Source organism: Triticum urartu, chromosome 1 (genome assembly GCF_003073215.2).
Source record: "Triticum urartu cultivar G1812 chromosome 1, Tu2.1, whole genome shotgun sequence".
NCBI classification, from domain to species: domain Eukaryota; kingdom Viridiplantae; phylum Streptophyta; class Magnoliopsida; order Poales; family Poaceae; genus Triticum; species Triticum urartu.
The window spans coordinates 477,358,218-477,372,817 of NC_053022.1; the positions used below are offsets into that span (position 1 = coordinate 477,358,218).

Genomic DNA, 14,600 nt, shown 5'->3' on the forward strand with positions numbered 1-14,600 from the left:
CATGCAGACATGACAGAGTTACTTGATTCCCATCAGACTACTTGATTTCCCAACAGACAACTTGGTTCAGGAATTCAACAGATTACTTAGTTCAGGAATTGGAAGTCTTTAAGCAAAAGGTGAGACGCTCAACGACAGGTAGCTCAAAAGGTGAAAAGCTCAACGACAACTCGACTAGAGACCAGATCCAGCACTCCGGCCTCTCCTTGCAAGTCTGCAACACTCGAGCAGTTACTCAGCCTTGGTGCTTCGAGACATCTTTCATGGCATCATAAGCTTTCCTGCATATTCAAAAGCGAACCATGAGAGACCAGGAAACACCCGATGGTATATGTCACTTGTAACACTTTTGGAGCAAATGCACAACAAAAAAAAGTGGACAAGAAAAGGCCGTTAAAAAGGGCAAAAAAAAAGCAATCATCGAAGGTCATACACGAACTGCAAACTGAACAGAGTTTAATTAACATATTCGCAAGTTCTCAAGGTAAAGACATGTGTTTATCCACAGCATAGTTAAGGGACGAATACTATAAAATCTAAAAAACAGGATGAATACTATATATAAGTCTTGTAACTAACGATCAGCTGTGCTGAAGCATGTAACTCAGTATACTTTAGTTAACCACCAATAATGAAAGTACATCTTCAAAATGCATGATGTAACCAATGAGGGTTCTGCCCAAACGAAGAAAAAAAACAGTTTGCAAAAAACACAAATGGGATCCCCCACAAAAAAAAATCCACAGATGGGATACCGTAATGCGTCCTCCATCTCAGTGTTGGCGGGGTCCAACTTGAGTCCATCCAAGAAATGCTCGCTTGCACCTTTGTAATCCTGAGATAATGGTAAAAAATAATTAGCAGACGAACTGACAAAGTGGAAAAAACATCCGACAGTATCTTCTATGTAACCTTCAGCAGCATCAGAGCTGCACCCTGCCGGTAAAAGGCTTTTGGCCAGTCAAGCAGCAATTTTCTGCATTGGTTAGCATCCTACAAAGCCTTGTCTCCCTCGCCCATGCGAAGCCAACAAAGGCTCCTGTTTGAGTACAATGTTGCATTGTTGGGATCAAACCTTATCGCCTACAGCCAACAACTCAAATCAACAGTGACCATAAAATAAATAAATAAAATAATCTGCACATGATTTCATAGAGATTTGAAATAGTATAGATAATTACTTGAGCCAGTATAAAGTAAACCACGAATGAGCAAGCCTGGAATACAGAGCCAATTAATCCAACACACAATTACCAACAAATGTTGAGGTCATACCATGTGCATAAATTATATTTCCACGTGTCTTCCAACAAGTTCATAACATTTTTTACCACTTCATTTATTCATTATTATACAACTATATGACAGTTGAGTACAAACAAAAAACTAATGCATCCTCAACTAGATGCATCATCATCAGATTTACACGCTATGATATCTACCCTCATCGTGTTTATGACTAACTGGAAGCACAACTCTCACTGTGATTTGTAACAAAAATCGGTGATCTAGGCTGTAGACCCTGCGTGTGGATCTTGCGCCCTGTGTTTCAAAATCATTGATACCAACCACTCAGTTCAGCATGAAAATTTGGGTATTTGTATAAGTTTCAACCACCTAGTTCAGCTTGAAAATCTGGGTATTTGGTAAGTTTGTCCAAAAGAATATTTCAGGTTAATGTATTTGCATTCAAGAAAAATGAAAAATCAGGTCATAATATATGAAAATTGAATTTTGCTGGCTTCAGGTAGAGAGCTCAGCAAAAAAGAAAGGTACACAATCCGTATTGAAACATATAGACTAACTGAAATGCTGGGAAGGGAGAATGTAAGAAGTATATGATGCTAAAATATACCATAGTGTAGCATTTTGCCGCACAAAGATATTGCTCCGTCTTGAAAGCAACATTCGCAATTTTCTTAAACCCTGCAGCTCTGATTTTCCTTTTTGACATAGGCTCATCCTGAATCATCAAGATATTAAAATTAATGAAGACTTCAGTTGGGAAAAAATAGAGAGGTTTCAAAGAAACACTTAAATTTGTCTTGTAAATGTCTGGAAATACGGATCCATTGCATAAAAAAATATTTGCTCACATTTACTGACAACTTCACCAGTTTCCACCAGCCTTAACCACCAATAGGAAGGTCACATTTACATAATTAATAATTGGCAAGGTTGTACTGATCTCCACCATTTAAACTTCCCACACACATTGTAGGATCCTATGTACCATCTACTGTGTATACATAACCTAGACAAACTTTCCTCATACCCTCTTGCACACATTGATTGATTACATATTAGGTTGGTATTATTTAATATTCATTTAATTCAACTAACGCGAGCATTTTGTGCGTTTGAGCCATGTTGTTCCAGAAATACTTACAAAGGCAACTGTGAAAATAAATACATTGCAAGCTTCACAAATATGTGATGATTTATTTGCTAGTGACCGTTAACATACCCCATGTTTGACAAAAGCCAATTAAAACCAACCAAGCATGGTAACTTCTCTTTTCTGTATGTTGTCTTGTAGCATGAACAAACTATTAACATGAGTCCAAAAGAGTAGTATTCACCCATTAATGAGCCCTTGTGTCCAGAAATACATGAACAAGTATTTTTTTTTATCAAATCTATAGCGAACAACTTGCACATTCGGGATTTTGACCTATAATCATTGCTTGGGATAGTGGTGGGCTGGTGCCTAGCTAGCTTGATTTATTGCCAAAGCGAGTTCTAGAACGTTGTATTGTCATGGACTGTCCTACAATGTTCACATCACAGGGAGCGAGTGGAGGTTGGCACCAAGAAGCTGAAGTGGTTTACCAGGGAATTTATGACTCAAATTGGGCCACCCACTTGTAATTCGATGGTACATTGGTTGCTCTTCCCACCTTTTGGTTTTCTTAATGGTTTTGGTCTCTCCCACTTTCAGATGAAACCAATGTTAGCTACTTTGTAATAACCGTTGTAATAAGTTGGGCTATATGCATTCATGTGTTAAACACATCAATATCTACATGGCTGGCGGATATCTCCATGAGGCGCATCTGGTTAGGTAGTTAGAGTATAATGTTTATCTCTTGTATCTCTTATCTCTACCTCCTTTCTTTATCTGCAAGAATGTAATCTCAACCGAATGTATGCGCTGTTATGGGAGGTGCGCCCCATCTATATAACACGAAGCCGTCGGCCTGAGAAGGCAAGACGTTCCGCTAGTTCGCACATGGTAATCAGAGCCCCATCTCTTCCCATCTACTAAGATCCCATCTACTGAGCCTAGCCATGTCTTCCTCCTCCTCCTCCGGTGCTTCCCAGACCACCCTCAATGGGCAGGTCATCGAGAAGCTAACACGCACGAACTACGTGCTCTGGCGCACGCAGGTCACTCCTCATCTGCACGGCGCCGGCGTCTTCGGCTACGTCGACGGCACCACACCGGAGCCGGCCAGGCTTCATGTCACCAAGGACAAGGATGGAAAAGAAAGCGCTGAGCCCAACCCTCTCCACCCAATCTGGGTCCGGGAGGATCAACAGGTGCCGGGCTACCTGCTCAGCACCCTCTCCAAGGAGGTACTGATCGCGGTGACCACGGTCACCACGGCGCACGCGCTCTGGACAGCGGTGGCAGGTATGTTTTCCTCGCAGTCCATGAGCCGCGTGAATAATATCAGGACGGCGCTCATCAATGCGCAGAAGGGCAACCAGACGGTTGCCGCCTACTTCGCCTCTCTCCGTGGCCTCGCCGATGAGCTTGCCGCTGCGGGGAAGGCCATCCAAGACGACGAACTCATCTCCTACATCATCCACGGCCTCGACATTGACTACCAGCCCCTCGTCTCCGCCCTCGACGCACGCGTCACGCCGGTCTCCCTCGACGAGCTCTACGCCATGCTCAGTAACTTCGACCAGCGCATGGTCCAGTTCAATCACTCGGGCAGCGGCGGCTTCCGCTTCTCCGCCAACGTCGCGGTGCGTGGCCGTGGTGGTGGATCACGTGGCCGTAGCTCCTCTCGCGCCAAGGGGCGATCTGGCGGACACGGTGGTGGCGGCAACGGCGGCGGCGGCCATAGCCGCTCTGGTGCATCTCGCGGTCGTCGTGGCGGCGGTCCACCTCGGGCCCGACCGGTGCTGCCTCGCTGCCAAATTTGCGGTAAGCCAGCGCACACCGCGAAGGATTGCTGGTACCGTTATGATGAAGACGACGAGGACTCCCAAGATGAAGAAAAAGTGGTTGCCGCGGCTGATGGATCCTACGGCATCGACACAAATTGGTACGTCGATAGCGGCGCCACCAATCACATCACCAACGAACTTGAGAAGGTCACGATGAAAGACAAATATCGTGGCAAAGATCACATCCACACGGCAAGTGGAGAAGGTATGCAGATTTGTCACATTGGTCATTCTACGTTTCGTACCCCTCACCGTCCAATTCATCTTAAGAAAATTTTGCATGTCCCTAGTGCTGCCAAAAGTCTCCCCTCTATTCACACAATTGCCCTTGATAATCATGTTTTCCTCGAATTTCATCCTTATTTCTTTTTGATCAAGGACCAGGCCACGAGGAAGGTTCTCTATCGAGGTAGATGTGTTCGAGGGCTTTACCCGTTGATTCCTGAGCTTAGGAGACTCAATAAACAAGCCAATGGTGTTGTCAAAGTTTCGTCAACACGGTGGCACGATCGATTAGGGCATACTGCTTTTTCTTTAGTTGAAAAATTGCTTAGGAAAAATAAACTCCCATTTGTTGGTGAGCGAAATATCGAAACTATTTGTGATTCTTGTCAATGTGCTAAAAGTCATCAATTACCGTATCTAGTATCTACTAGTGTCTCTACCAAACCACTTCAATTGATCTTTTCTGATGTGTGGGGTCCTGCTCCCACTTCTGTTGGTAGACATGAGTATTATGTAAGCTTTATAGATGACTATAGCAAGTTTGTGTGGATTTATCTTCTCAAAAAGAGATCTGATGTCTTTCAAGTTTTTCAAAACTTTCAAGCCTTGGTTGAACGAAAATTTGATAGCAAAATTATTGCAGTCCAATCGGACTAGGGGGGTGGGGTATGAAAAACTCAACTCCTTCTTCCAAACACCTGGCATATCACACCACGTCTCATGTCCTCATGCCCATCAATAGAATGGCTCCGCTGAACGGAAGCACAGACACATAGTTGAGGTCGGGCTAGCTCTCCTGGCAGGAGCCTCCATGCCCCTCAAGTTTTGGGATGAGGCCTTTCTTACTGCTGTTCACATCATTAATATGCTTCCTAGTCGAGTCATCAATAATCAAACTCCAGTAGAAAGATTTCTTCACATCAAACCAGACTATAAATCTCTTCGCGTGTTTGGGTGTGCCTGTTGGCCCAATCTTCGCCCATACAACAAAAGAAAACTCATGCTTCGCTCAAAACAATGTGCTTTTCTAGGGTATAGCCCTCAACACAAAGGTGTCAAGTGTTTAGATATTTCCACTGGCCGTGTCTATATATCCCGTGACGTCGTTTTTGATGAAACAAAATTTCCTTTCGCCACCCTTCACCCAAACGCCGGTGCTCGCATCCGAGAAGAAATTCTCCTCTTACCTACTCATCTTACCACCATTGATCAAGGGGGTCCGAATTCTGATGATCAAATGTTGACTAATCCTGCTACTAATGGTGTGCATGAGTTTTCTGATGATGTTCCAGGAGATAACAGTGAAAATAATGAAGAAAACAGTGAAAAAAACACGCCGGCAGGTCCATATCGCATGTGTCCGCATCCAGGAGGCAAATCCTCCTCGGGATCGGCTCCGCAGCAGCAGTTCAGTCGATCTCCCTCGGGATCGGCGCCGGCAGACGCGCCAGAGCCGGCAGACGCGCCAGACGCGCAGGCGACAGGGCCAGCCGACCGTGCGGCTGTCTCCAGTCCAACGCACGTCGCGTGTCACGCTCCAATTGGCGGCGGCCCAAGCGCCTCTCCGCGCCAACCCCCGTCTGACACGCGGCAGCCCGCGGTTCGCCAGGACGGCGCGCGCTTCCGTGACCAACTGGTCACGTACAAGCGGCGCGACCAGGTTCGCCGGCCTGACACTGGGTCCGGATCTGCTGCGGGACCGGGCGCGGACTCCTGTGCACCCACACGCGCGTCGAAGGCTGGCGTCCGCCTCGAGGCTGATCCGCCATCATCCACCAATGATGAGGCCTCGGGATCTTCTGTGCCTACAGAACATGCTGCACCTGATCAAACTGCCACAGAAGATTCGGCAGGAGTAGATTCTGCTACAGGAGCTTCTGCTTCGGGATTTTCTGTGGCCGAAGATCCTGATGCTGCACCGTCACGGCGTACACGACTACAGCATGGGGTAATACATCCTGTTAATTATAAACACATAACCAAATACGGTATGGTTTGTTCTATAGGTGAACCAGGTGAACCCCAGACGCTCCAGGAAGCACTTGGTGATGAAAGATGGAAAAATGCTATGAATGAAGAATACATGGCACTCAAGAAAAATAAAACTTGGCATTTGGTTCCCCCACAACAAGGTAAAAATTTAATTGACTGCAAGTGGGTATTCAAAATAAAGAGGAAATCTGATGGAACTATTGATCGCTACAAGGCTAGGCTCGTTGCAAAGGGCTTTAAACAACGGTATGGCATAGATTACGAGGACACGTTTAGTCCAGTTGTTAAAGCTGCCACTATCCGTCTTGTTTTGTCTATTGCTGTTTCCAGGGGATGGAATCTCAGGCAACTTGATGTTCAGAACGCGTTTCTTCACGGTGTTCTGGAAGAGGAGGTATATATGAAACAACCTCCTGGGTTTATAAGTAAAAGTGCACCCTATCATGTCTGCAAGTTGGACAAAGCACTTTATGGTTTGAAACAGGGACCAAGAGCATGGTACTCCCGTCTCTGTCACAAAATGCAAACACTCGATTTTGTCCCTTCAAAGTCTGACACCTCTCTGTTCATCTACAACAAGTTCAATACATGCATGTTTGTTTTGATATATGTTGATGATATTATTATGACAAGCTCATCTGATGAAGCTATCACAGGGTTGTTAAAAGATTTGAGTAGAGACTTTGCCTTGAAGGATCTTGGAGACTTGCATTATTTTCTTGGGATTGAAGAGGCACAAGGATGGACTTCATCTCTCCCAAGAAAAGTATGCAGTTGACTTGGTAAGAAAAGCTGGACTACAGGGTTGTAAACCTACACCTACTCCACTGTCCAGTTCAGAAAAATTATCTCTCACACAAGGAACTCTCTTGAATCAAGAGGATAGCACAAAATACAGAAGCTTGGTAGGAGCTCTTCAATACCTTACTCTTAGTAGGCCTGATATTTCTTTTGCTGTCAACAAAGTATGTCAGTTCCTTCATGCACCTACAACTGTTCATTTGACTGCTGCCAAACGGATAGTTAGATATGTCAAAAACACATTAAGCATGGGTCTCAATTTTAGCAAGTCATCCTCTACACTTGTCAGTGCATTCTCTGATTCTGATTGGGCAGGCTGTCTTGATGATAGACACTCTACTGGTGGTTTTGCTATTTTCTTTGGACCCAACTTAATTTCATGGTGTGCTCGCAAGCAAGCTACAGTCTCCAGATCTAGTACAGAGGCAGAATATAAAGCATTGGAAAATGCCACGGCTGAAATCATATGGGTTCAATCCATGCTCAAGGAACTTGGTATAAAAATTAAACAAGCTCCATGTTTGTGGTGGGATAACCTTGGTGCCACCTATCTCTCAGCTAATCCAGTGTTTCATGTCAGGACCAAACACATTGAGATAGATTTTCATTTTGTCAGAGAAAGGGTGGCTCACAAGCAACTTGACATTCGTTTTGTGCATTCCAGTGATCAAATTGCAGATGGATTCACAAAGGCATTGCCGGTCAAGAGCTTTGAAAACTTCAAGTATAATCTCAACTTAATAGAGTTGTGATTAAGGGAGGGTGTTAAACACATCAATATCTACATGGCTGACGGATATCTCCATGAGGCGCATCTGGTTAGGTAGTTAGAGTATAATGTTTATCTCTTGTATCTCTTATCTCTACCTCCTTTCTTTATCTCCAAGAATGTAATCTCAACCGAATGTATGTGCTGTTATGGGAGGTGCGCCCCATCTATATAACACGAAGCCGTCGGCCTGAGAAGGCAAGACGTTCCGCTAGTTCGCACATCATGCACAAGCCAGGGGTAATAAAAGCTTCCATTATATCTAAAAAAAGGAGAATAGTGTCTTCTTATCTCCTTAGAACTCCTAATGGGAATGCGAGGGTTGCAACTTATGATCAAAGTGTAGGGGTGTAGAGTTCCAAAAAACAGCGCATGTACTGCATGTTGTAGTGCGTATTAGAACTCTAAAATAATGATTCATCAAAAAACAGAACTGTACAAGCATGTAGTGTCAAAAGGGGGTAAATCTTACATCATCAGGAAAATGGCTGGCAGAAATGTCCTCCATCAAGCAATTGACAAAGTCAGTTGAAACAAGTTTTTCAGAATGGAGATTCTTTAAAGAATGGGTTAAAGCTGCCTTGTGATCAGCACCGGCCTGTCACAGAAACAGATGTTAAATGTCTGTCCTCGGGATAACCTGGGTAAGTGAGTCCTCAAGATGAACTCGGCAGCATTTCAAACTTCCGCACTTACAGGAATAAATAGCAACCATAGTGCCACCGTTTCAGCATAAATTAACAACTAGTTTATTTAGTTGGTTTCACTGTCAGAATACTTGTGGTCACCTCACTGAGCACAAGTGCTTAAAGAAGGGGTAAAGTACCCACTGCAAGTGGGACAAATAGCAGTGTACATAAAACAAAGGCAGCATAAGAAGTTGAACATTCTCATCTTAAGCGAGATTTTTCTTTCACTACATAGCCAACAGATCAGACTCTTCATATTTTGAGGACTAGACAAGGCTAAGATGAAGGTACAATACCTTAAGCAAGAGAAGCATACAGTTCATTGAGGCACCACCTACAGCTGCAATAAGAGGTGTTTGACCATTTACCAGTTTGTTGCACTGGTGAGAAAAAAATTAAGATATTAGTTCCTCTAGTCAAAATGGTAATCAAGTGATATAGGCAAAAACGGACACATCAAGATCACTAGAATTAAACAGCTTTCAAGGCATTACAAAAACCATGACATTGGCAACTTATTTAATAGATTACTAGCATTTCGTCAAACCTTGAAATTTTTTATGGCACTTTAAAAGTGAGCACCAGCACAAGATAGAGAAGATTTGTGGCAAATACGGAAAAAGGCAATTTCATCAAGAAGTTACTTTTAACGTATTGACATTTAAGGGACCAAAAGTGATAAATATGTAAGTAGAATGTTGCATACGTTGACAGCATAACTATTCCTAATGCAAGGAAACAGATCCTAGATTTGATAGATATACAGTGCTGTGAATTTAAATAGAAGTTGATGAAGAACTTCGACACTTGTTATGATGGCACGATCTAACTAGTGATACTTCTTGTTAGCTAGGCATTGGGCTTTTTGGTAGATTTTCGTTTTTCTTGGCCTTTGTTTGTACTTTGCATTATCTTGATGTTTACTCTCTAACGCAAAATGACACACTTGACACTTCAATGTGTGTTTAGAGAGAAAAATAGTTAAATGTGCAGAACAAGTTAGCTAACACTGCTCGCAAATGAGTCCAAGCCTTCTATGATCTTAAATGCAAAAACAAGAAAGTAGAATCAAGCAACCAGACAACAATAAGTTAATAGTTTTCACAAAAAAAACTTAATAGAGCATGAAAAAGACAGCTAATGTGTTTACTTTATCAGAACACAAGAAATTAAAGTTTGCCATGCACATTCACCTGTCCAATGCGAAACTTAAGGCAGAAACATATACACTCATAAACTTACATCCGCATTGTGGTCCAATAAAATCTTCATAATGTCCGCATCCCCGTTAGCAGCAGCACAATGAAGTGGTGTCCCACAAAAAGCTACTGGGTCGATATAGGCTCCTTTAGCAAGCAATAGTTTAACAGTTTCACAATCTCCTGAAACAAGATGGACAAACTTGCTGGATAAGAGGATAGGTGTTTCTGTGACAATTCTCATTTTCAAAGAAAATGAATTCATGAATTTGTTACAACAGAGGATAAGTATTTCTCCGGACAATATCTTTCTTTTGAAAAGTCTTATGCACCTCACTCTGCCTTGAACATGTGCCATAAATAATGTCTTGTTTGGACAGGAAGGAATTAAAGCTAATACATATAATTTATTACCATATGGAACAAAGAAAAATAGGTCCTAGTACAATACTAAACCACACCATCGTACAAACTTGGAAATTCAGAAGACAAGAAAAGTTGCAGCACGCAAAACCAAAACAGAGGCATGTGTTTATAGAGGTAGACCTGATATAGTGGCCTGATGTAAAGGGGAGATCCCATCACTGTTGACTTTGTTTGGATTGGCACCATGATCAAGAAGATATTTGGCGATACCCACATGCTTACAAAGTATCGCAAAAAACAGAGGTGTTTTACCTGTCAAGCACATAGTGATGTACCGCTTATTGATGCAAAACCTTTCTGGGTTTAGCAAGGAAATAAGATTTTATTTCTCTGAAAGAACAACTTTTCATCCACACAAAATACACGGAAATGTCATAACACTGCACTATCTTGTCTGACAGCAAAAAATGTAGAAATAGCTACTCAATATACACGAAATATACCCATGGGTTTATATGTTATATGAAGTAGAAATGACAACTAATTTATATGCATGTGTCTGAAATGCAGATAAAAATATCAAGAAAAGATACTAATTTACCCCCAATGGGGCCCACTTATATAATGTTTCAAATTTGCATTTGGAATTTTATGGTATGGTAGATTCTTGTTATTACTACCACAACATGTACATATTTTTCAGAAATTTCCAACATTTGCAAAGAGCGTTTTTCAAACTGGGTGCCCCAGTGGCACTAGATGGTTGGGTGCATTGGATACTTTCCCACTGAGCATGGTGTTTCCTTTTCACGAATACGCAAAATACTTGCGTATCATTGCATTGATAGAAGAAAATAGAGTTTGAAGGTTACAGAGCTAGTCCTCCAAGCACATACGCGAAGGCGGCGTGAGCAAGACGTACAAGAGCGCATAAGAAGGGTAGGTGCGACCCTACTACAAAGGTCTAAGTCTCGTTGATCAACTGGCTAAGCCCCTTGGCCCCTGCGGGAGCCCAAGCTCTAGCATCGTCCTTGATACATTCAGCGAGCGCATGGAAGGCCTGTCCCCATTGAACACGCAACCATTGCGGTGTTTCCACAGTCTCCATGCCGTGAGGATGATCATGGAAAAGAGCATGGTGTTTCCATATGAAGCTATATGAAAATAAAAATAAAAACTCTAAAACACACAGGACACAGACATATCTTACTATCTTAGCATATTAAATAGTGAGTGGCAAACATGCAGAGCAACCTAGATGTTATATTATCATTACTTCCATGAGTGAGTGCAATAGCTGTTTCCATCACACTACCAGCCATAACCTTAGCAGTTAGCAAGCCCAATTTTCCAAAAACAGTAATTATTTGCAGGGACATAAAAACCGAAAAAGTCCCTTCCCGCATGACCACGCTGGAAATGTAAAATAGCACTCGGAGAAATTTGGCAAACCCATAGTTTCCTACAACGATGCTAATTAGCAAACAAAAATTAAATTTGTTCACAAAAACCTAAATCGATATCGGCTTTTTGAGGGACCCTGACCTCCCTTGTCGACACCATCGACATCAACTTGCAGCTCCTCAACCAAGTACTTGCACACCTCCAGCCGCTCTCTGCCGGCAGCAACATGTAGTGCCCCGAGACCCTGTAGCATGCCGGCATCTTCCACCCTCAGCGCCTCCACCGCCTCCTTGAGGCGGCCCCTGCCCATGTACAGCATCATCAGCAGGTCTGCAGCGGATTGGACGCAAGTAATCAGCACTCAATCTCCCAACCAAGATCCGATACCAGGAGAGCGCCACGTACTCTTGAAGCGGGGGAGATCTCCGTCAAACGCCGCTCCAAATACCATGTTCAGCATCGGCCCACCGACTGCGGCACGAGAGGCAGCGTTACCGTTTGGGGTTAGCGATGAGATATTGGGGTTGGGGTTGAGAGGCGTGATTCTGGACCATGGTTCAGCCGAACCTATGGTTGACGCCGTACGATTCAACATCCTGCTACATGTGGATCCGCGTCACGCATTGTTTAATATGCAAACAGCTCCCATCATGCATTTTTTAATCAATCATGCACGGATTCTTATGAAAAGTGTCCAGAGATCAATGGTGTCGAGCGTAGGTTCGGCAGAACCATGGTTCCGTATAACATTTTCGGGTTGGGGTTGGAGTTGGAGAGGCCTGGAGCCAGGGAAGAAATATGAAGGATGCGCTTACCGGTGAAGCGAGCAGGCGAACGCGGCGGCTCCATGGCGCCGATGGAGGCTACGAGATCCCCCGGGGGAGGGGGGGGGGCGCTTTCGGCTGCTTGAGAAGGACAAGGCAGCGAGGAAGATGAAGTGATCCGCACAAACGGAGAATGTGGGCGGAGATAAAAATGGGCGTCAAACACGAGGCCACGCGCCTGTTCCACTCCCCGGCATTGAATTGTTGCAGACTACTCTGCGCCAACATCGGCTTCCGAGACATATGCTCTCGAAATTAACAAAATGTTTGAAATAAATATTCAAATGTGCCAAAACAAACTGAAAAAGTTTCCGTTGCGGATGCTCGGGTCATTTTATGCTAAACCAGTGAACAAGTGCATTTTTTGCGTCTTAATAAAAACAACACAATATATTTTAGTTCATTGAAAAAAATCGCTTTTTTGTGCAAGCAAGTCGGAAAATTGGCGCGGACCAGTGGTTGGGATGGTTAGGTGGACAATGATATCCCCAACCCACAAGGGTTCAAATCCTGTTGTTATATGATATGTCGGCTCAGTCTCTCGGAGATGCTCACAAGATAGGATATGCGTGTGCGCGTTCATAGAGGTGAATGTATGTGCATTTATATGAGCGTTTGCGTTTGTACTATGTTCGACAAAAAAAACGAAAAATTAGCATTTTTTAATAATATACAAATATATAAGTGATTCTAAAATTCACAATATAATTACAATTGCGGCTACGGTCTACCAGGTGGAGCTCTAGTTTTTTCTCACTTTGAGGCTTTTAGCAGGGTTATGTAACAGCGTTTTGTTGGTTCGAAATGAAGGTTCCTCTAGCCTCCCTATCTCGACAGTGTCGGGTAAGATGGCGTAGGTTCTTGCCGGCCTATCTGTAGTGATTGTTTTGTTTTCTTGATCATAGGAATACATTAAGTGTAACAAAGGATGTCGGAAACTTTAGGGGCACAATGTTGGAAGAACACTTGTGTTGAATTGACTCTGGTTATATGTTATACTGTGAGATCCTTTCGTAAGAAGTTAATAGTCGATAGCACAATAGAGTTAAAAGTTTGCATAATTCCTTGGACCATGAGAGTATCAAGTCACTTCATACTGAACGATGCACTTTATGGTTATTCTAATGTCAAACGTAACATGGTGATCATAACAACACCTTACTAGTTCATCCTCCGGCGAACCAAGCTTGAAGGTAAATGAACAGGAGCACGAGCTGGAGGGGAACCAAGGCGATGGGAAAGGCGACTGCGGGGGCGACCAGTGTGGTGACCGCGGGTGCACCGCCCCCATCCTCCGGCGATCGGCGGCGAGTCGGGGGCCGGTTTTGGGCCCTCGCCGACGCGGACGAGGACGACGCGGACAGGGAAGCGGGTGCGATATCGCCGGCATCTTCGCCGTCGGCAACGCCGTCTGACCTTATATGCGAATTTTTCTGCTCCGGCTATAACGAAGAGGAAGTGGCGACGACTGTCGACAAGGTCTTGCCCCCTGATGATCCGGCCAGGATAGGGCTTCACGCGGGAGAGAAGAAGGAGATGGTTCGTCGTGTGGTTCATCGGAGAACGGCGGCGACGGCGATCTGGCCATGGAAGGGTCCTCTCCCTAAGGTAAGTCTACCAAACCTAACCCTTTTCGATAGGATTCGTCCGGAGTCGTGGATAATAGTTAAGAGGAGAAAGAACGCTCGTCAGGCGGTGGCTAGATCGGCGCCGGCGGCGACCGCGGCGTTCACGCCCGGAAAGCTGGCGATCGGGATCACGGCGGCTCGTGCGATCCGTTTGAATTTCCTTCTTGGCCGAGACGGGCCAGTTCTGAGTGAGCATGGGCCGCGATTGGGTGGGCCGGGGTTAGCTGGGTATGAGGCCCTGGCTAAACCGGTTCCCACCCAAGTTGGAGGCGCCGACACATGCAGGAGATCTTTCGATCGTTGCTCATCCCATTCGTTATCGCGGTGCGCTAGGGTTTCTTAGCGTTGTGCGAAGCCGGGTTTCCCTTCGTGTGGTCCGGGGCGTGCCGCTCGTATCCCTCCCCTTGTGGCCATGGTTGGCCGAGGGGTTGGTGCGCCACCGGGGAAGAAGCCGTCGGCCGCGGTGCTGGACGTGCAGGTGTGACACTGCCGGCTGCTGGCGTCGGGCGTGGTGCCGCGGC

General features: G+C 44.6%; 1 pseudogene; it reads right to left on the reverse strand.

The window, feature by feature from the left end:
- Positions 1-235: 235 nt before the first annotated feature.
- Positions 236-12,679, reverse strand: LOC125532928 (annotated as a pseudogene).
- Between the last annotated feature and the right edge of the window lie 1,921 nt (positions 12,680-14,600).